Consider the following 24,211-nt stretch of genomic DNA (forward strand, 5'->3'; position numbering starts at 1 on the left):
CAGCCGTGGACTACCGTACTGTGTCTGCTGCTAATATAGACTGGTTGATAATGAGATGTAGTATGTATAAAGAAGAAAGAAAAAAAAAACACGGGTAGGTGGTATACAATTATGGACGGACTGCCGAGTGCCGACACAGAGGTAGCTACAGCCGTGGACTACCGTACTGTACTGTGTCTGCTGCTAATATAGACTGGATGATAATGAGATGTAGTATGTATAAAGAAGAAAGAAAAAAAAAACCACGGGTAGGTGGTATACAATTATGGATGGACTGCCGAGTGCCGACACAGAGGTAGCTACAGCCGTGAACTACTGTACTGTGTCTGCTGCGACTGGATGATAAATAATGATATAAAAAATATATATATATCACTACTGCAGCCGGACAGGTATATATTATATAATGACGGACCTGCTGGACACTGTCTGTCAGCAGAATGAGTTTTTTATTTTATAGAATAAAAAAACACCACACAAGTCACACGACGTGTGTTTAACTTTTACAGGCAGACATTCACAATACAATATAGTATACTATATACTGGTGGTCAGGTCACTGGTCAGTCACACTGGCAGTGGCACTCCTGCAGAAAAAAAGTGTGCACTGTTTAATTTTTTAATATGTACTCCTGGCTCCTGCTATAACCTAACTGCTCCCCAGTCTCCCCCACAATTAAGCTGTGTGAGCACAGTCAGATATTATACATAGATGATGCAGCAGCACACTGGGCTGAGCACACAGATATGGTATGTGACTGAGTCACTGTGTATCGTTTTTTCAGGCAGAGAACGGATTATATTAAATAATATAAAACTGCACTGGTGGTCACTGGTCAGTCACTAGTATAACTAACTAATACTATCAGCAAAATTCTGCACTCTCTGTCTGAGTACTCCTCCTAAGCTCCAGTAAATGAAGTGTCACTGTCTCACTCTGTCACTAGTATAACTAACTAATACTATCAGCAAAATTCTGCACTCTCTGTCTGAGTACTCCTCCTAAGCTCCAGTAAATGAAGTGTCACTGTCTCACTCTCACTCTCCTATCTATTTCTTCTCTAAACGGAGAGGACGCCAGCCACGTCCTCTCACTATCAATCTCAATGCACGTGTAAAATGGCGGCGACGCGCGGCTCCTTATATAGAATCCGAGTCTCGCGATAGAATCCGAGCCTCGCGAGAATCCGACAGCGTCATGATGACGTTCGGGCGCGCTCGGGTTAACCGAGCAAGGCGGGAAGATCCGAGTCGCTCGGATCCGTGTAAAAAAAGCTGAAGTTCGGGCGGGTTCGGATTCCGAGGAACCGAACCCGCTCATCTCTAGTTTCTACAGGTTCTATTCCCACTCTATGGGTATAATGGTGGGACTAGTCCCTGTTGGTCGGCATGCCGAATGTAAGGATTGTGAGGGGGTGGGATGTAGGTGCCGGTATTGTGACTGGCGGTCTCCAGACCGTCAATAACATAATTACATCCCGGTGTGCAGTGCCCATGTTCCTGTAGCCTGCAGTGGCAGATCCAGCGCAGTATTTGATGAATAGCCCCCTTAGACTAAGTATCTAGTGACTGATGTGAGATCTAGGAAAGTTAAATATCATTCGCCATCCAAACTGACCTATAATTTACCTTCCCTTTGTGTTTAGTACAGGAAGGGTCCGCTCACATTACAGGCCGACATCTGTTGGCATTTCTGTGTCTGCGCCGTGGAGATGAAAGCAGGGACAGGTAACCACATTACCCTCTGTATCTCTGTAATGAGAAGCCAATGTGGGGGCTTGTTACACTGTGACACCCTGAGTCAGGCCAGGCAAATACGTATCCACAGCCTGCCTTGTTCTCGCCTGCTCCTGGTATGAATGGGGAGTTTATGAAGGAAATATGGCTTACAGAATTGATGACACGCAGAATGCCTTAAGCAGCCGGAGCCTCAAAGACACTTTGTGTAGCAGATGAAAGGACGATTTAATCGTTCATTTACAGAGATAAAGATGTGATTCACAAAACATTTGATGAGCAGAAACAAACAGAGCTGACGATGGTGACATTCAGTTCCTGACTCATAAAGAATCCTCCTGTTCACCTGACTCTGAGAGACTTGGCCGCCCGTCAGCGCCAAACTTATAAGTCAAGGTTGTTGATTTTCACAAAACACACTGCAGACGTCCAGCTATAAATAAGATGCAGCCGGAGCGTTGCTTCTGAGGGATGGCTGGTTTTTGTGGCGTGACATCAGACCGGGAGTCGTTTCGCTGTGACTTGAAATTTTTGCACAATATACAACAATATTGTTGCAAAGCTGAAATGTTGCGGAGGAAATAGGCCTAGTTTCAGGCTGCTTGCTGCCATATTTCAGTGAATGTCCCTCCCACATTCCAAGTCACTGAGTAAATCATTTAATTCGTAGCTTGCGATGTAAAATGGCATAGATGTCTTCTCGTCACCCTTATTATTAATACATGATTATATCCAACAACATTTTACTAATATCCAATAAAACAGAAATTACTAAGAAATTCGCCTACCTTAATGCAGCCTATAGATAGTGTTTCATATATATATGGCAGAATAATGACAGGAGGCATCCTGCATGTATGCATCTCCTGAAATCCCTGCAGCTGTAAATAAATGCAGCTTCTTGCTATGTTGCAAACATGCATGCATTTGTCCAGTGCTGCAACTACAGGCTTGCAGCGACAGCAGGACTGGGAGCTGAGAGGAGCTGGTGGTAGCCCTCCCTGTAATGTCGGTAGTGTCGCCGCTACCTGCGCCCACTGTCACCTTACAGCAAACATAGTGAAAGTATACTCACACTACAGGTCCCTGCACAGGGCTGCAGCTACTGCAGGATGGAGCGCATCTTCTGAACCCCCCAAAATTTTGCTACAGGGTCCGTAAATATATTATTATGGGGGTTTGTCCCGCATAATTTGCAGCTAATTACAATATTTTTATAAAAACAGCTCAGAATCTTGTTAAAGCAACTGAAGAAACGTCTGTCAGAAATAGACATTTCATAAAGGTGGTTCAGACTCCTTCCAAGAACATAAAGTACATGTTCCCTTTCAGCAAGGCGAAGCGTCACCAATGGCTTTACACAACACTGCAGGAGAGAGATAATGCCATTACAGTTCACATTCAGCCAATTTAGCCCTTGTTATGTGTACTGCTGATAATACCATGCGTCGCCTATTCCAGCGTTCACACCCCAGCCACACTATGGTGTGAGTGACCTAGCGTACGTGCCTCTATCCCTGCAGCAAATCACACTATCAGCCCTACAGGCTGCTGAGATGGCCGGAACACTGAGCCTTCTTGTAAACTGTGGAAAGGCCAATTACCTCAGACATCACTTCATATGTTGTAACTAAAATACTGTAATGTCTTACACAGCTGTACCCTCATCCTCCTGGACCTTTCCACCCACCACTGACACTGGACCATCATGGGCTCCTGCAAATCCTTCTCTCCTTTGGTCTATGTGACCCTGCCCGGTACCAGCTGTCCTTCTGCCTCTCTGACAGCCGTTTCTTTGACTCTTCTCATGCTTCCACCTTTCCCACTCTTGCGCTACCTGTTGGCGCCCCTAAAGGCTCTGCTCTTGGCCCTCTCATTTACCCCCCATACATTTCCTCCCTTGGCGATCTCAGAAGCTCTTTAAAAGTGAAAAACAGACCAAGGGGGTAATTCCAAGTTGATCACAGCAGGAAATTTTTTAGCAGTTGGGCAAAACCATAGCCCTCATTCCGAGTTGTTCGCTCGTTAGTTTTCTTCGCATCGGTGCGATAAGTCGCAAACTGCGCATGCGCAATGTTCGCAGTGCGTCTGCGCCAAGTAAATTTGCTAAAAAGTTTGGTGTTTTACTCACGGCTTAACGAAGATATTTCTTTGTTCTGGTGATCGGAGTGAGATTGACAGGAAGTGGGTGTTTCTGGGCGGAAACTGGCCGTTTTATGGGTGTGTGTGAAAAAACGCTGCCGTTTCTGGGAAAAACGCGGGAGTGGCTGGAGAAACGGGGGAGTGTCTGGGCGAAGGCTGGGTGTGTTTGTGACGTCAAACCAGGAACGATACTGACTGAACTGATCGCAGTGGCAGAGTAAGTCTCGAGCTACTCGGAAACTGCTAAGAAATTTCTAATCGCTATTCTATTCGCAATTCTGCGAATCTTTCGTTCGCAATTCTGCAAAGCTAAGATTCACTCCCAGTAGGCGGCGGCTTAGCGTGTGCAAAGCTGCTAAAAGCAGCTAGCGAGCGAACAACTCGGAATGAGGGCCCATGTGCACTGCAGGGGGGCAGATATAATATGTGCAGAGAGAGTTAGATTTGGGTGTGGTGTGTTCAATCTGCAATCTAAATTGCAGTGTAAAACTAAAGCAGCCAGTATTTACCCTGCACAGAAACAAAATAACCCATCCAAATCTAACTCTCTCTGCACATGTTATATCTGCCTCCCCTGCAGTGCAACATGGGCCCTCGTTCCGAGTTGTTCGCTCGCAAGCGGATTTTAGCAGATTTGCTCATGCTAAGCCGCCGCCTACTGGGAGTGAATCTTCGCATCTTAAAATTGCGAACGATGTATTCGCAATATTGCGATTACACACCTCGTGGCAGTTTCTGAGTAGCTCCAGACTTACTCGGCATCTGCGATCAGTTCAGTGCTTGTCGTTCCTGGTTTGACGTCACAAACACACCCAGCGTTCGCCCAGACACTCCTCCGTTTCTCCGGCCACTCCTGCGTTTTTTCCGGAAACGGTAGCGTTTTTTTCCCACACGCCCATAAAACGGCCTGTTTCCGCCCAGTAACACCCATTTCCTGTCAATCACATTACGATCGCCAGAACGATGAAAAAGGCGTGAGTAAAATTCCTAACTACATAGCAAATTTACTTGGCGCAGTCGCAGTGCGGACATTGCGCATGCGCATTAAGCGGAAAATCGATGCGATGCGAAGATTTTTACCGAGCGAACAACTCGGAATGAGGGCCTTGGTTTTGCCCAACTGCTAAAAAAATTCCTGCTGCGATCAACTTGGAATTACCCCCCAAGTTCCTAAAGACACTGAGTATCTGAGAGTCACAGCAGCTGTGCTATAGAGTCTGGGTCATTAGCTACTCTGTCTTCCAATTAGTGATGTGCACAGGACATTTTTCGGGTTTTGTGTTTTGGTTTTGGATTCGATTCCGCGGCCGTGTTTTGGATTCGGACACGTTTTGGCAAAACCTCACCGAAATTTTTTTGTCGGATTCGGGTGTGTTTTGGATTCGGGTGTTTTTTACAAAAAACCCTAAAAAACAGCTTAAATCATAGAATTTGGGGGTCATTTTGATCCCATAGTTTTATTAACCTCAATAACCATAATTTCCACTCATTTCCAGTCTATTCTGAACACCTCACACCTCACAATATTATTTTTAGTCCTAAAATTTGCACCGAGGTCGCTGGATGGCTAAGCTAAGCGACCCAAGTGGCCAACACAAACACCTGGCCCATCTAGGAGTGGCACTGCAGTGTCACGCAGGATGTCCCTTCCAAAAAACCCTCCCCAAACAGCACATGACGCAAAGAAAAAAAGAGGCGCAATGAGGTAGCTGTGTGAGTAAGATAAGCGACCCTAGTGGCCGACACAAACACCGGGCCCATCTAGGAGTGGCACTGCAGTGTCAGGCAGGATGGCCCTTCCAAAAAACCCTCCCCAAACAGCACATGACGCAAAGAAAAAAAGAAGCGCACCAAGGTCGCTGTGTGACTAAGCTACGCGACACAAGTGGCCGACACAAACACCTGGCCCATCTAGGAGTGGCACTGCAGTGTCAGGCAGGATGGCACTTCAAAAAAATTGTCCCCAAACAGCACATGATGCAAAGAAAAATTAAAGAAAAAAGAGGTGCAAGATGGAATTGTCCTTGGGCCCTCCCACACACCCTTATGTTGTATAAACAGGACATGCACACTTTAACAAACCAATCATTTCAGCGACAGGGTCTGCCACACGACTGTGACTGAAATGACTGGTTGGTTTGGGCCCCCACCAAAAAAAGAAGCAATCAATCTCTCCTTGCACAAACTGGCTCTACAGAGGCAAGATGTCCACCTCATCATCATCCTCCGATTCCTCACCCCTTTCACTGTGTACATCCCCCTCCTCACAGATTATTAATTCGTCCCCACTGGAATCCACCATCTCAGGTCCCTGTGTACATTGTGGAGGCAATTGCTGCTGGTGAATGTCTCCACGGAGGAATTGATTATAATTCATTTTGATGAACATCATCTTCTCCACATTTTCTGGAAGTAACCTCGTACGCCGATTGCTGACAAGGTGAGCGGCTGCACTAAACACTCTTTCGGAGTACACACTGGAGGGAGGGCAACTTAGGTAGAATAAAGCCAGTTTGTGCAAGGGCCTCCAAATTGCCTCTTTTTCCTGCCAGTATACGTACGGACTGTCTGACGTGCCTACTTGGATGCGGTCACTCATATAATCCTCCACCATTCTTACAATGGTGAGAGAATCATATGAAGTGACAGTAGACGACATGTCAGTAATCGTTGGCAGGTCCTTCAGTCCGGACCAGATGTCAGCACTCGCTCCAGACTGCCCTGCATCACCGCAAGCGGGTGGGCTCGGAATTCTTAGCCTTTTCCTCGCACCCCCAGTTGCGGGAGAATGTGAAGGAGGAGATGTTGACGGGTCACGTTCCGCTTGACTTGACAATTTTCTCACCAGCAGGTCTTTGAACCTCTGCAGACTTGTGTCTGCCGGAAAGAGAGTTTCAACGTAGGTTTTAAATCTAGGATCGAGCACGGTGGCCAAAATGTAGTGCTCTGATTTCAACAGATTGACCACCCGTGAATCCTGGTTAAGCGAATTAAGGGCTCCATTCACAAGTCCCACATGCCTAGCGGAATCGCTCTGTTTTAGCTCCTCCTTCAATGTCTCCAGCTTCTTCTGCAAAAGCCTGATGAGGGGAATGACCTGACTCAGGCTGGCAGTGTCTGAACTGACTTCACGTGTGGCAAGTTCAAAGGGTTGCAGAACCTTGCACAACGTTGAAATCATTCTCCACTGCGCTTGAGTCAGGTGCATTCCCCCTCCTTTGCCTATATCGTGGGCAGATGTATAGACTTGAATGGCCTTTTGCTGTTCCTCCATCCTCTGAAGCATATAGAGGGTTGAATTCCACCTCGTTACCACCTCTTGCTTCAGATGATGGCAGGGCAGGTTCAGGAATGTTTGGTGGTGCTCCAGTCTTCTGTACGTGGTGGCTGAATGCCGAAAGTGGCCCGCAATTCTTCAGGCCACCGACAGCAACTCTTGCACGCCCCTGTCGTTTTTTAAATAATTCTGCACCACCAAATTCAACGTATGTGCAAAACATGGGACGTGCTGGAATTTGCCCAGATGTAATGCACGCACAATATTGCTGGCGTTGTCCGATGTCACAAATCCCCAGGAGAGTCCAATTGGGGTAAGCCATTCTGCGATGATCTTCCTCAGTTTCCGTAAGAGGTTGTCAGCTGTGTGCCTCTTCTGGAAAGCGGTGATACAAAGCGTAGCCTGCCCAGGAACGAGTTGGCGTTTGCGAGATGCTGCTACTGGTGCCGCCGCTGCTGTTCTTGCTGCGGGAGGCAATACATCTACCCAGTGGGCTGTCACAGTCATATAGTCCTGAGTCTGCCCTGCTCCACTTGTCCACATGTCTGTGGTTAAGTGGACATTGGGTACAACTGCATTTTTTAGGACACTGGTGAGTCTTTTTCTGAGGTCTGTGTACATTTTCGGTATCGCCTGCCTAGAGAAATGGAACCTAGATGGTATTTGGTACCGGGGACACAGTACCTCAATCAAGTCTCTAGTTGCCTCTGAATTAACGGTGGATACCGGAACCACGTTTCTCACCGCCCAGGCTGCCAAGGCCTGAGTTATCTGCTTTGCAGCAGGATGACTGCTGTGATATTTCATCTTCCTCGCAAAGGACTGTTGGACAGTCAATTGCTTACTGGAAGTAGTACAAGTGGTCTTCCGACTTCCCCTCTGGGATGACGATCGACTCCCAGCAGCTACAACAGCAGCGCCAGCAGCAGTAGGCGTTACACTCAAGGATGCATTGGAGGAATCCCAGGCAGGAGAGGACTCGTCAGACTTGCCAGTGACATGGCCTGCAGGACTATTGGCTTTCCTGGGTAAGGAGGAAATTGACACTGAGGGAGTTGGTGGTGTGGTTTGTAGGAGCTTGGTTACAAGAGGAAGGGATTTAGTGGTCAGTGGACTGCTTCCGCTGTCACCCAAAGTTTTTGAACTTGTCACTGACTTATGATGAATGCGCTGCAGGTGACGTATAAGGGAGGATGTTCCGAGGTGGTTAACGTCCTTACCCCTACTTATTACAGCTTGACAAAGGTAACACACGGCTTGACACCTGTTGTCCGCATTTGTGTTGAAATAATTCCACACCGAAGAGCTGATTTTTTTGTATTTTGACCAGGCATGTTAATGGCCATATTCGTCCCACGGACAACAGGTGTCTCCCCGGGTGCCTGACTTAAACAAACCACCTCACCATCAGAATCCTCCTTGTCAATTTCCTCCCCAGCGCCAGCAACACCCATATCCTCCTCATCCTGGTGTACTTCAACAGTGACATCTTCAATTTGACTATCAGGAACTGGACTGCGGGTGCTCCTTCCAGCACTTGCAGGGGGCGTGCAAATGGTGGAAGGCGCAAGCTCTTCCCGTCCAGTGTTGGGAAGGTCAGGCATCGCAACCGACACAATTGGACTCTCCTTGGGTATTTGTGATTTAGAAGAACGCACAGTTCTTTGCTGTGCTTTTGCCAGCTTAAGTCTTTTCATTTTTCTAGCGGGAGGATGAGTGCTTCCATCCTCATGTGAAGCTTAACCACTAGCCATGAACATAGGCCAGGGCCTCAGCCGTTCCTTGCCACTCCGTGTCATAAATGGCATATTGGCAAGTTTACGCTTCTCCTCAGACGCTTTTAATTTTGATTTTTGGGTCATTTTACTGAACTTTTGTTTTTTGGATTTTACATGCTCTCTACTATGACATTGGGCATCGGCCTTGGCAGACGACGTTGATGGCATTTCATCGTCTCGGCCATGACTAGTGGCAGCAGCTTCAGCACGAGGTGGAAGTGGATCTTGATCTTTCCCTATTTTAACCTCCACATTTTTGTTCTCCATTTTTTAATGTGTGGAATTATATGCCAGTAACTATCAATAGCAATGGCCTACTACTATATATACTGCGCACAACTGAAATGCACCACAGGTATGGATGGATAGTATACTTGACGACACAGAGGTAGGTAGAGCAGTGGCCTTCCGTACCGTACTGCTATATATACTGGTGGTCACTGTCAGCAATCTGCAAAACTAAAATGCACCACAGGTATAGAATGTAGATGGATAGTATACTTAATGAAGACACAGAGGTAGGTACAGCAGTGGCCTTCCGTACCGTACTGCTATATATAGTATACTGGTGGTCACTGTGTCAGCAAACTGCAAAACTAAAATGCACCACAGGTATAGAATGTAGATGGATAGTATACTTAATGATGACACAGAGGTAGGTACAGCAGTGGCCTTCCGTACCGTACTGCTATATATAGTATACTGGTGGTCACTGTGTCAGCAAACTGCAAAACTAAAATGCACCACAGGTATAGAATGTAGATGGATAGTATACTTAATGACGACACAGAGGTAGGTACAGCAGTGGCCTTCCGTACCGTACTGCTATATATAGTATACTGGTGGTCACTGTGTCAGCAAACTGCAAAACTAAAATGCACCACAGGTATAGAATGTAGATGGATAGTATACTTAATGACGACACAGAGGTAGGTACAGCAGTGGCCTTCCGTACCGTACTGTTATATATAGTATACTGGTGGTCACTGTGTCAGCAAACTGCAAAACTAAAATGCACCACAGGTATAGACTGTAGATGGATAGTATACTTAATGACGACACAGAGGTAGGTACAGCAGTGGCCTTCTGTACCGTACTGCTATATATAGTATACTGGTGGTCACTGTGTCAGCAAACTGCAAAACTAAAATGCACCACAGGTATAGAATGTAGATGGATAGTATACTTAATGACGACACAGAGGTAGGTACAGCAGTGGCCTTCCGTACCGTACTGCTATATATAGTATACTGGTGGTCACTGTGTCAGCAAACTGCAAAACTAAAATGCACCACAGGTATAGAATGTAGATGGATAGTATACTTAATGACGACACAGAGGTAGGTACAGCAGTGGCCTTCCGTACCGTACTGCTATATATAGTATACTGGTGGTCACTGTGTCAGCAAACTGCAAAACTAAAATGCACCACAGGTATAGAATGTAGATGGATAGTATACTTAATGACGACACAGAGGTAGGTACAGCAGTGGCCTTCCGTACCGTACTGCTATATATAGTATACTGGTGGTCACTGTGTCAGCAAACTGCAAAACTAAAATGCACCACAGGTATAGAATGTAGATGGATAGTATACTTAATGACGACACAGAGGTAGGTACAGCAGTGGCCTTCCGTACCGTACTGCTATATATAGTATACTGGTGGTCACTGTGTCAGCAAACTGCAAAACTAAAATGCACCACAGGTATAGAATGTAGATGGATAGTATACTTAATGACGACACAGAGGTAGGTACAGCAGTGGCCTTCCGTACTGCTATATATAGTATACTGGTGGTCACTGTGTCAGCAAACTGCAAAACTAAAATGCACCACAGGTATAGAATGTAGATGGATAGTATACTTAATGACGACACAGAGGTAGGTACAGCAGTGGCCTTCCGTACCGTACTGCTATATATACTGGTGGTCACTGTGTCAGCAAACTGCACAACTGAAATGCACCACAGGTATAGGATCTAGATGGATAGTATACTTAATGACGACACAGAGGTAGGTACAGCAGTGGCCTACTGTACCGTAATGCTATATATTATATACTGGTGGTCACTGGTCAGCAAAACTCTGCACTGTACTCCTCCTACATATTATTATACTGGTGGTCCCCAGTCCCCACAATAAAGCAGCACACTGAGCACAGATATGGAGTGTTTTTCAGGCAGACAACGTATACTGGTGGTCACTGTCAGCAAAACTCTGCACTGTACTCCTCCTATATTATACAGCTGCTCCCCAGTCCCCACAATTAAGCAGTGTGAGCACAGATATATGCAGCACACTGAGCACAGATATGGAGCGTTTTTTTCAGGCAGAGAACGGATAACTGGTGGTCACTGATCAGCAAAACTCTGCACTGTACTCCTCCTATATTATACAGCTGCTCCCCAGTCCTCCCCACAATTAAGCAATAGTGCACAATCAAGTTCAACAATAACGGAGAGGACGCCAGCCACGTCCTCTCCCTAACATTTCCAATGCACGAGTGAAAATAGCGGCAACGCGTGGCTGCTTATATAGAATCCGAATCTCGCGAGAATCCGACAGCGGGATGATGACGTTCGGGCGCGCTCGGGTTAACCGAGCCATACGGGAGAATCCGAGTATGCCTCGGACCCGTGTAAAAAGGGTGAAGTTCGGGGGGGTTCGGTTTCCGAGAAACCGAACCCGCTCATCACTACTTCCAATACCGTCTCTGTGTTGATGGTACTTTCATCTACTTCTCCTCCCCTTACCAATCCCATCTCTCCTCTCCTCCAGCTGTTCTAATCCCATCTCTCCTCTCCTCCAGCTGTTCTTCTGCTATTTCCTCCTGGATGGACCAGAGCTTTCTTAAACTAAACATGTCTAAGACTTAGCTAATTGTCTTCCCACCCTCCTGTGCCCTTCACCTCCTTGACTGCTCCCTCTCTTTCAAGCAACACATTCATGCCCTTTGCCATATATTCAGCTTACACCTTCGTAATATTTCCAGGATCACAGCCTTTCTCGCCCTGGTAGCAACTAATATCCTCACCTACTCACTGGATATCTCTCAACTGGATTACTGCAACCTACTCCTATCTGGTCTTTCTACTCCCACATCTCTCCACTCCAGCCCCACCTGTCTCCACTCCACCTCTCTCCACTCCAGTCCATCTCTCCACTCCAGTCCAACCTACTCCTATCTGGTCTTTCTACTCCCACCTCTCTCCACTCCAGTCCCACCTCTCTCCACTCCACCTCTCTCTACTCCAGTCCATCTCTCCACTCCAGTCCATCTCTCCTCTCCAATCCAACCTACTCCTATCTGGTCTTTCTACTCCCACATCTCTCCACTCCAATCCCACCTGTCTCCACTCTCCACTCCACCTCTCTCCACTCCAGTCCATCTCTCCACTCCAGTCTAACCTACTACTATGTGGTCTTTCTACTCCCACATCTCTCCACTCCAGTCCCACCTGTCTCCACTCTCCACTCCACCTCTCTCCAGTCCATCTCTCCACTCCAGTCCAACCTACTCCTATCTGGTCTTTCTACTCCCACATCTCTCCACTCCAGTCCCACCTGTCTCCACTCTCCACTCCACCTCTCTCCACTCCAGTCCATCTCTCCACTCCAGTCCAACCTACTCCTAACTGGTCTTTCTACTCCCACATCTCTCCACTCCAGTCCCACCTCTCTCCACTGTGAGACTCATCTTCCTCTCCTCTTCCTCTGTTCTACACCAGGACCTTCACTGGCTTCCCTTCCACTACAGAGTCCAAATCAAACTCCCAAGCTCACCCAATCCTCTCCCTCCCCTCTGCATCTCTGTCCTCATCCAGCTCCATACTCCTGCTCAACGACTTTGCTCTTCTCAGCTGCTTACATCTAACCATTCTTTCCTCAAGGTCTCCACCCGTGCTGCTCCTCAGCACTGGGACTCACTCACTCTCCCTATGAGATTCGCATTCCCTCTCCCTAGCTTCAAATAGACCCTCAAAACTTTTTTCTTTGTAAAGGCAACCAGGTCCAGACACGTGTTATCCTTGAACCCTGACCCTCCCCCCCCCCCCCCCTTCCCGTGTCACCCATGTCTGTCTGCACCTCCCCTATAAACTGTAATCTCTCAGTAGGGCTGCAAGGAGCGGTGCGCGGCCGCACAGGGTGGGGTGGCCTACAGCAGTACCAACTGTACCTATTCGCAGTTGTAGCCCTCGCCCTGCTCACTGCTTGCGCACTGTGGGTCTAATTCCTGTGGTTGCAATGCAGCTATTGTACGCAAATCGGTCAATGTTTCCCTTACTGTGCAGTGAGTGAGTTGTGATTGCACCAAGAAATTAGTCACAAAGGGAGTGACAGGAAGACAGCATTTTGGGGTGGTAACGGGGAGTGGTCGGGTAAACGCAGGCCTGTCATGGCCTTTCAGACGGCATTTTCTGGGCGTGCATAAATTATCAGTTGCGATCTTAGTTGCTACTGGAGAGCCCCCTGCGTCCCGGGAGAGCAGCTCAGCCTACGCATCTACAGAGGCACTCAGACTCTGTCACATGACCCAATATGTGGCGATGGTACCGATGTATCAGCAATGATACGCCACAGGATGGAAATGATGCAACAGCAGTGGGCGTCCCTTTGCTCAGGTTAACTTCTACCCACGTTAGCATACAATCGCAATTGCGTACTGCCAAAACATAGCAACAACAAGAACAACCTCCCCTTGCGTGCTCTTCCTTTCCTTACTTACATCATCACCTCCTCCCCCTGGTGTACTTCTTGCAATCAGTGGTTCGGACCCTGGGGGTCATTCCGAGTTGTTCGCTCGTTGCCGATTTTCGCAACGGAGCGATTAATGCAAAACTTAGTAGATTTACTCACGGCAGAACGAAGAATTTTCATCGTTGAAGTGATCGGAGTGTGATTGACAGGAAGTGGGTGTTTCTGGGCGGAAACTGACCGTTTCCTGGGAGTGTGTGGAAAAACGCAGGCGTGCCAGGATAAAACGCGGGAGTGTCTGGAGAAACGGGGGAGTGGCTGGCCGAACGCAGGGCCTGTTTGTGACGTCAAACCAGTAACGAAATGGGCTGAGGTGATCGCAGTGTAGGAGTAAGTCTCGAGCTACTCAGAAACTGCTAAGAAATTTCTATTCGCAATTCTGCTAATCTTTCGTTCGCAATTCTGCTAAGCTAAGATACACTCCCAGAGGGCGGCGGCCTAGCGTGTGCAATGCTGCTAAAAGCAGCTAGCGAGCGAACAACTCGGAATCACCCCCACTGACTGCTGCTCTCATTAGCTGGGTGCAGGTCCAGCCAGCACGGGTTTTCCAGTGACACTGACTGCATTTGCATAGAACTGTATTTGCTGACTGCCATATAGTGTTTCTGTTCTGTTATGTTTGTATTGTGTTGTATTGCAATGGTATATAAATAAAGGATACTAATTGTAAAGTAGGTCTACTGTACTTCCAGCAGGAATCAGTAACAATGTCTTACATCTCTTTCCAGTATTACTACCAAGACATACGTAGCAAGGTCAGCAAGAGCAACCTCTAGGATGGAGACATTCCTAGTACTTCTGTTGGCTTATCCCACCAATCAGGACACAGCATTGTTCATGATCCCGCCAGCTTGTGACAAATAAACACTCTAGTGCCGGCCAATGAGGGCCCAGAGATGGACAGGACACAAGAGTAGCAGAGGAAAGCATATGTACTCTCCAAGTGTTATCCATAGTCTGAACATCTGGAGAACATATTGCAAATCAGTGAACCGTAGAATGAGGCTGAGAGGTGGGCTAGGACACAGAGGAATCCTCTAGACCTTTAGTAGGTGACAGAGGCCCCCATAAGGCATAGTATATAATAGACATTCCATGTTGTACACGGAGATATGGACGCTACAGCCAGGAATGACCATCACAAAGAGACATGGGGCACTAGGACCCCGCAATATATTGTGTTAGACTAGCGGCACCTACTGATATTATAACAGTTACACAACGGAAGCTACAGTAACAGCGCTTTGGTGCAACACGTCAGGGCCCGTCACAAAGGGAAACATTTATTACACATTTATAAATGAAGCAAAGAAATATAGAAACTTAAAAATTTACAAATTGTGTACAGATAAAGGGCCTAATTCAGACCTGGGGGGTAATTCTGAGTTGATCGCAGCAGCAAATTTGTTAGCAGTTGGGCAAAACCATGGCCCTCATTCCGAGTTGATCGGTCGCAAGGCGAATTTAGCAGAGTTACACACGCTAAGCCGCCGCCTACTGGGAGTGAATCTTAGCTTCTTAAAATTGCGACCGATGTATTCGCAATTTTGCGATTACTAACTACTTAGCAGTTTCAGAGTAGCTCCAGACTTACTCTGCCTGTGCGATCAGTTCAGTGCTTGTCGTTCCTGGTTGACGTCACAAACACACCCAGCGTTCGCCCAGGCACTCCCACCGTTTCCCCGGCCACTCCTGCGTTTTTTCCGGAAACGGTAGCGTTTTCAGCCACACGCCCCTGAAACGCCGTGTTTCCGCCCAGTAACACCCATTTCCTGTCAATCACATTACGATCGCCGGAGCGAAGAAAAAGCCGTGAGTAAAAATACTTTCTTCATAGTAAAGTTACTTGGCGCAGTCGCAGTGCGAACATTGCGCATGCGTACTAAGCGGATTTTCACTGCGATGCGATGAAAAAGAACGAGCGAACAAATCGGAATGAGGGCCCATGTGCACTGCAGGGGAGACAGATGTAACATGTGCAGAGAGAGTTATGGGCCCTACACACTGGCAGATAATACTGAACGATATAACATTCTCGTTCATATCGTTCAGTATGTAGACACCAATGATGAATGATGTGCGGCCCCACGCTCATTCATCGTTGGTGCCGGGTCGCATATACATGCAGGCCAATATGGACTATCTCGTCCATATTAGCATGCAGTGCTATGGAGCTGGGTGCCGGGGGGAGTGAAGAAACTTCCCTCCCCGCGTCACTGCCATTTTTCTGAAGGTTTGCGCATGCGCCATAGAGAAGACCCCAGGAACACGGAGCAGGCGCCATGTTCCCGGAGACCGTCTCATGGCACAATGCAGAGTCTGCTGCAGAGAGGAGGGAGTCTGCACACGGACACCCTCTTCTCTTAACCCATCCCTGTGACATGGGAACCGTCAACAAGACATATAACAAACCAGACAATTGGGATGGTATCGAATGCCGACAGACAGAATCCCAACAGTGTGAATGCCGAAAGATGCCGGTGAGTATTCTAAGCCTAATCCTACCCCTAACCCTACCCTCCCACAGCCTAACCCTCCCCCCTGCAGTCTAACCCTAACCCTCCCCTCCCGCAGCCTAATCCTAACTCTCCCTTCCTGCAGCCTCTCCCTCCCCTCCCACAACCTAACCTCTCCTCCCGCAGTCTAACCCTAACCTCCCCTCCTTCAGCGTACCCCTCCCCTCCCGAAGTCTAATCCCAACCCTCCACTCCCGCAGTCTAACCACAACCCTCCATCCTGCAGCCTAACCCTAACCGTCCCCTCCTGTAGCCTAACCCTAACCGTCCCCTCCTGCAAGCCAAACCCTCCCCCCTGCAGCCTAACCCTAACCGTCCCCTCCCACAGCCTAACCCTCTCCCCTGCAGTCTAACCCTAACACTCCCCTCCCGCAGCCTAATCCTAACTCTCCCTTCCTGCAGCCTCTCCCTTCCCTCCCACAGCCTAACCTCTCCTCCCGCAGTCTAACCCTAACCTCCCCTCCTTCAGCGTACCCCTCCCCTCCCGAAGTCTAATCCCAACCCTCCACTCCCGCAGTCTAACCCCAACCCTCCCATCCTGCAGCCTAACCCTAACCGTCCCCTCCTGTAGCCTAACCCTAACCGTCCCCTCCTGCAAGCCAAACCCTCCCCCCTGCAGCCTAACCCTAACCGTCCCCTCCCGCAGCCTAACCCTAACCCTCTCCTCCTGCAGCCTTACCCTCCCCTCCCGCAGTCTAACCCTCCCCTCCTGCAGCCTAACCCTCCCCCCTGCAGTCTAACCCTAACCGTCCCCTCCTGCAGTCTAACCCTAACCCTCCCCTCCTGCAGCCTAACCCTAACCGTCCCCTCCTGTAGCCTAACCCTAACCCTCCCCTCCTGCAGCCTAACCCTCCCCCCGCAGCCTAACCCTCCCCCCTGCAGTTTAACCCTAACCGTCCCCTCCCACAGCCTAACCCTAACCCTCCACTCCTGCAGCCTAACCCTCCCCCCGCAGCCTAACCCTCCCCCCTGCAGTCTAACCCTCCCCTCCTGCAGCCTAACCCTCCCCTCCCGCAGCCTAACCCTAACCTCTCCTCCCGCAGTCTAACCCTAACCCTCCCCTCCCACAGTCTAACCCTAACCTCCCCTCCCGCAGCCTAACCCTAACCTCTCCTCCCACAGTCTAACCCTAACCCTCCCCTCCTGCAGCCTAACCCTAACCCTCCCCTCCCGCAGTCTAACCCTAACCCTCCCCTCCTGCAGCCTAACTGTCCCCTCCCGCATTCTAACCCTAACCCTCCCCTCCTGCAGCCTAACCCTCCCCTCCCGCAGTCTAACCCCAACCCTCCCATCCTGCAGTCTAACCCTAACCGTCCCCTCCTGCAGCCTAACCCTAACCGTCCCCTCCTGTAGCCTAATCCTAACCGTCCCATCCTGCAAGCCAAACTCTCCCCCCTGCAGCCTAACCCTAACTGTCCCCTCCTGCAGCCTAACCCTCCCCCTGCAGTCTAACCCTCCCCCCTGCAGTCTAACCCTCCCCTCCTGCAGCCTAACCCTCCCCTCCCGCAGCCTAACCCTAACCTCTCCTCCCGCAGTCTAACCCTAACCCTCCCCTCCCACAGTCTAACCCTAACCTCCCCTCCCACAGCCTAACCCTAACCTCTCCTCCCACAGTCTAACCCTAACCCTCCCCTCCTGCAGCCTAACCCTAACCCTCTCCTCCCACAGTCTAACCCTAACCCTCCCCTCCTGCAGCCTAACTGTCCCCTCCCGCATTCTAACCCTAACCCTCCCCTCCTGCAACCTAACCCTCCCCTCCCGCAGTCTAACCCCAACCCTCCCATCCTGCAGTCTAACCCTAACCGTCCCCTCCTGCAGCCTAACCCTAACCGTCCCCTCCTGTAGCCTAACCCTAACCGTCCCATCCTGCAAGCCAATCTCTCCCCCCTGCAGCCTAACCCTAACCGTCCCTTCCTGCAGCCTAACCCTCCCCCCTGCAGTCTAACCCTAACCGTCCCCTTCCGCTGCCTAACCCTCCCCTCCTGCAGCCTAACCCTTCCCTCCCGCAGTCTAACCCTCCCCTCCCGCAGCCTAACCCTAACCTCTCCTCCCGCAGTCTAACCCTCCCCTCCCACAGTCTAACCCTAACCTCCCCTCCCGCAGCCTAACCCTAACCTTTCCTCCCACAGTCTAACCCTCCCCTCCTGCAGCCTAACCCTCCCCTCCCACAGTCTAACCCTAACCTCCCCTCCTGCAGCCTAACCCTCCCCTCCCGAAGTCTAACCTCAACCAGAGGCGTAGCTAGGGTTTTCGGAGCCCAGGGCAAGATGGAAAACGGCACCCCCCCAAAAAAAAAAAAAAAAAAACAACACACACACACACACACACACACACCAAAAGAAGGGGTGTGGCCACGCACCAGAAGGGGTGTGGCCACTGAAAATGGCCCACAGTGCCAGATACAATGCCCCACAGTGCCAGATACAATGCCCCACAGTGCAGGATACATGCCCCACAGTGCCAGATACATTGCCCCACAGTGCCAGATACATTTCCCCACAGTGCCAGATACATGCCCCACAGTGCCAGTTACATTGCCCCACAGTGCCAGTTACATTGCCCCACAGTGCCAGTTACATTGCCCCACAGTGCCAGATACAATGCCCCACAGTGCCAGTTACATTGCCCCACAGTGCCAGATACATGCCCCACAGTGCCAGTTACATTGCCCACTGTGCCAGATACATGCCCCACAGTGCCAGTTACATTGCCCCACAGTGCCAGTTACATTGCCCCACAGTGCCAGATACAATGCCCCACAGTGCCAGTTACATTGCCCCACAGTGCCAGATACATTGCCCCACAGTGCCAGATACATTGCCCCACAGTGCCAGATACATGCCCCACAGTGCCAGTTACATTGCCCCACAGTGCCAGTTACATGCCCCACAGTGCCAGATACATGCCCAACTCAGTGCCAGATACATGCCCAACTCAGTGCCAGATACATGCCCCACTCAGTGCCAGTTACATGCCCCACTCAGTGCCTGTTACATGCCCCATTTAGTGCCAGTTACATGCCCCATTTAGTGCCAGTTACATGCCCCACTCAGTGCCAGTTACATACCCCACTCAGTGCCAGTTACATGCCCCATTTAGTGCCAGATACATGCCACATTTAGTGCCAGATACATGCCCCACTGTGCCGCTCCCCCCCCCCCCCCCCAGTCACTCACCGCTTGTTGATGATATGTGAGGGGAGGAGAGCGCAGCGCAGCGCCTCTCCTTCCCCTCACCGCTCCAGGTCTCTGACTCCGGCGGCTGGTACGCAAGCTCTGATTGGCTAACGCCGCCGGAGTTTGGACACAGCAGCGCTGCTAGGGCTTTCAGCGGCGGTGAGGGGAGGGAGAGACCTCCCCTCACATTTCGGCTTCGCAGGGGCGAGTGGGGCATGATGCCCTAGCCGCCAGCAGCGCCCCCCTCTCCTGGGCCTGCCAAGGCGCCCAGGGCACGTGCCCCACTCGCCCTACCCTAGATACGCCTCTGACCCCAACCCTCCCATCCTGCAGTCTAACCCTAACCGTCCCCTCCTGTAGCCTAACCCTAACCGTCCCCTCCTGCAAGCCAAACCCTCCTCCTTGCAGCCTAACCCTAACCCTCCCCTCCTGCAGCCTAACCCTCCCCTCCCGCAGTCTAACCCTCCCCTCTCGCAGCCTAACCCTAACCATCCCCTTCTGCAGCCTAACACTAACCCTCCCCTACTGCAGCCTAAACCTAACCCTCCTCTCCCGCAGCTTAAACCTTAACCTCCCCTCCCGCAGCCTAACCCTAACCTCTCCTCCTGCAGCCTAACCCTAACCCTCCCCTCCCGCAACCTAACCCTAACTCTCCCCTCCTGCAACCTAACCCTAACCGCCCCCTACTGCAGCCTAACTTTAACCTCCCCTCCTGCAGCCTAAACCTAACCCTCCCCTCCTGCAGTCTAACCCTGACCCTTCCCTCCCATAGCCTAACCCTCCCCTCCCGCAGTCTAACCCTAACCCTCCCCTCTCGCAGCCTCACCCTTCTACAGCTTAACCCTAACCTCCCCTCCCGCAGCGTAAACCTAAACCTCCCCTCCCGCAGTCTAACCCAAACCCTCCCCTCCCGCAGCCTAACCCTAACCTCCCCTCCTGCAGTCTAACCCTAACCTCTCCTCCCGCAGCCTAAACCTAACCCTCCCCTCCCACAGTCTAACCCTAACCTCCCACCCCCGCAGCCTAACTGTAACCCTCCCCTCCTGCAGTCTAACCTTAGCCTCCCCTCCCATAGCCTAACCCTAACCCTCCCCTCCCGCAGCCTAACCCTCCCCACCCGCAGCCAGAGCCGGTCCTACTCCTAACCAATATGATGCCCTAGGCAAGATTTTGGCTGGTGCCCCCTTGCACAGACGCTAGTTCCACCTCTGACCCTTCACCCCTTTCCCAGCACCATCACCCCTCACCCATAGCAGTCCTCATTTTGGTGCTCCTACCCTCTATATTTTAAATAGGAACAGTGCGCACATTCAGTGCGCAGCCCAAAATGAGGCGTGTTCTTGCTGGGAAGGGGCATGGCCACACAATAGTAACCCCAGTTGAAATTACGCCACACAGTACTGTAACTTTATTCACATTTTATCATGCAATAGTGTCTCTTATTCTCGTTACATCACACAGTAGTACCACATTACTCCTCACAGTAGTGCCCCTTATTCACATTACACCACACCATATTGCTCTTTATTCACATTACACCACACCATATTGCTCTTTATTCTCATTACACCACACCATATTGCTCCTTATTCACATTACATCACACCATATTGCTCCTTATTCACATTACACCACACCATATTGCTCTTTATTCACATTACACCACACCATATTGCTCCTTATTCACATTACACTACACCATATTGCTCTTTATTCACATTACACCACACCATATTGCTCCTTATTCTCATTACACCACACCATATTGCTCTTTATTCACATTACACCACACCATATTACTCCTTATTCACATTACACTACACCATATTGCTCTTTATTCACATTAAATCACACAGTAGTGCCCTTTCTATACGTTACGCCACAAAGTACTGTAGTACACCAAGCCGCAGTCACACACAGAATATAGGCATGCTGCATATCATTTTAATCAGCAGAAGCTGCTTGTGCCCCAAGGCATTCCAAATGCTCTAGGCATTTGCCTAGTTTGCCTATGCCTAGGGCCGGCTCTGCCCGCAGCCTAACCCTAACCATCCCGTCCCGCAGCCGAACCCTACCTGTCCCCTCCTGCAGCCTAACCCTCCCCTCCCGCAGCCTAACCCTCCCCTCCCACAGTCTAACCCTAACCATCCCTCCTGCAGCCTAACCCTAACCCTCCCCTCCCGCAGCCTAACCCTAACCTTACCTCCTGCAGCCTAACCCTCCCCCTGAGGCCTAACCCTAACCCTCCTCTCCCGCAGCCTAACCCTAACTTTACCTCCTGCAGCCTAACCCTCCCCTCCCGCAGCCTAACCCTAACCTTACCTCCTGCAGCCTAACCCTCCCCCTGAGGCCTAACCCTAACCCTCCCCTCCTGCAGCCTAACCCTAACCCTCACCTCCCGCAGCCTAACCTTCCATTCCCGCAGCCTAACCCTCCCATCCCGCAGTCTAACCCTCCCCTCCCGCAGCCTAACCCTAACTTTCCCTCCTGCAGCCTAACCCTCTCCTCCCGCAGCCTAACCCTAACCCTCCCCTCCCGCAGTCTAACCCTCCCCTCCTGCAGCCTAACCCTAACCTTCCCTCCTGCAGCCTAACCCTCCCCTCCCGCAGCCTAACCCTAACTGTTCCCCTCCTGCAGCCTAACCCTCCCCTCCCGCAGTCTAACCCTAACCATCCCCTCCTGCAGCCTAACCTTAACCCTCCCCTTCCGCAGTCTAACCCTCCCCTCCCGCAGTCTAACCCTAACCGTCCCCTCCCGCAGCCTAACCCTCCCCTCCCGCAGTCTAACCCTAACCCTCCCCTCCCGCAGTCTAACCCAAACCATCCCCTTCCACAGCCTAATCCTCCCCTCCCGCAGCCTAACCCTAACTGTTCACCTCCCGCAGCCTAACCCTAACCCTCCCCTCCCGCAGTCTAACCCTAACCCTCCCCTTCCACAGCCTAATCCTCCCCTCCCGCAGCCTAACCCTAACTGTTCCCCTCCCACAGCCTTACCCTAACCCTCCCCTCCCGCAGTCTAACCCTCCCCTCCCGCAGTCTAACCCTAACCGTCCCCTCCCGCAGCCTAACCCTAACTCTCATTTCCTGCAGCCTAACCCTAACCCTCCCCTCCTGCAGTCTAACCCTAACTCTCATTTCCTGCAGCCTAACCCTAACCCTCCCCTCCTGCAGTCTAACCCTAACCCTCCCCTCCCACAGCCTAACCCTAACCGTCCCTTCCTGCAGCCTAACCCTAACCTCCTCTCCTGCAGCCTAACCCTCCCTCTGCCTAACCAAAACCCTCCCCTCCTGCAGCCTAGCCCTAACTGTCCCCATCCGCAGCCTAACCCTAACTGTCCCCTCCTGCAGCCTAACCCTCCCCTTCCGTAGTCTAACCCTAACCGTCCCCTCCTGCAGCCTAACCCTAACCCTCCCCTCCTGCAGTCTAACCCTAACCCTCCCCTCCCACAGCCTAACCGTCCCTTCCTGCAGCCTAACCCTAACCTCCTCTCCTGCAGCCTAACCCTCCCTCTGCCTAACCAAAACCCTCCCCTCCTGCAGCCTAGCCCTAACTGTCCCCATCCGCAGCCTAACCCTAACTGTCCCCTCCCACACCCTAACCCTCCCCTCCTGAAGCCTAACCCTAACCCTCACCTCCTGCAGCCTAACCCTAACCTTCCCCTCCCGCAGTCTAACCCTAACCCTCCACTCCTGCAGCCTAACCCTCCCTTCCCGCAGCCTAACCCTAACCCTCCCCTCCTGCAGCCTAACCCTCCACCTGCAGCCTAACCCTCACCCTCCCCTCCCGCAGTCTAACCCTGACCGTCCCCTCCCGCAGCCTAACCCTCCACTCCCACAGCCTTACCCTAACCGTTCCTCTCCTGCAGCCTAACCATCCCCTCCCGCAGCCTAACCCTAACCATCCCTCTCCTACAGCCTAACCCTAACCTCGCCTCTTGCAGACTAACCCTCCCCTTCCCACTGCGTAATCCTAACCTCCTGCAGCCTAACCCTAACCTCCCCTCTTGCAGCCTAATCCTAACCATCCCCTCCTGCAGCCTAACCCAAACCCTCCCTCCTGCAGCCTAACCCTCCCCTCCCACAGCCTAACCCTAACCCTCCCCTCCCCCTAGTGCTTAACCCTAACCCTCCCCTCCCCCTAGTGCCTAACCCTCCCCTCCTCCTAGTGTAGGGGTGGGCAACATGCGGCCCGCGGGCCGGATGCGGCCCACGAACCGATTCTGCCTGGCCCGCTGTCCCATACCACTGTGCAATGACAAGCGGCCCGGCTGAGCCGCTTGTCATTGCGCTGCGAAGCTCCGAGATGCGGTGCCGCTGAGGAAATACCTGGTCACGCCATAGGGTCTGCTGACCGGGATTTCCTCTGTGACATCAGGCGCTGGGCGACATAGGGGGCGGAGCCACGGCAGGAGCGTGCAGAGGGCAGCGGATCGCGGATCTGGCAGAAGGCAGTGAATAATCTGGGCAGCAGATCTGCCACTGTGACAGAAATACATCAAAGGTAAAGCTGCTATATGGGTCCGGGGGGGGGGGAGAAGGAGAGGAGGGGGGTAGAGACTAGAGATGAGCGGGTTCGGTTCCTCGGAATCCGAACCCGCCCGAACTTCATGGTTTTTTTCACGGGTCCGAGCGACTCGGATCTTCCCGCCTTGCTCGGTTAACCCGAGTGCGCCCGAACGTCATCATGACGCTGTCGGATTCTCGCGAGACTCGGATTCTATATAAGGAGCCGCGCATCGCCGCCATTTTCACACGTGCATTGAGATTGATAGGGAGAGGACGTGGCTGGCGTCCTCTCCATTTAGATTAGAAGAGAGAGAGAGAGAGAG

The sequence above is a fragment of the Pseudophryne corroboree genome, chromosome 10 (assembly GCF_028390025.1).
Source record: "Pseudophryne corroboree isolate aPseCor3 chromosome 10, aPseCor3.hap2, whole genome shotgun sequence".
In the NCBI taxonomy this organism is placed as follows: Eukaryota; Metazoa; Chordata; class Amphibia; order Anura; family Myobatrachidae; genus Pseudophryne; species Pseudophryne corroboree.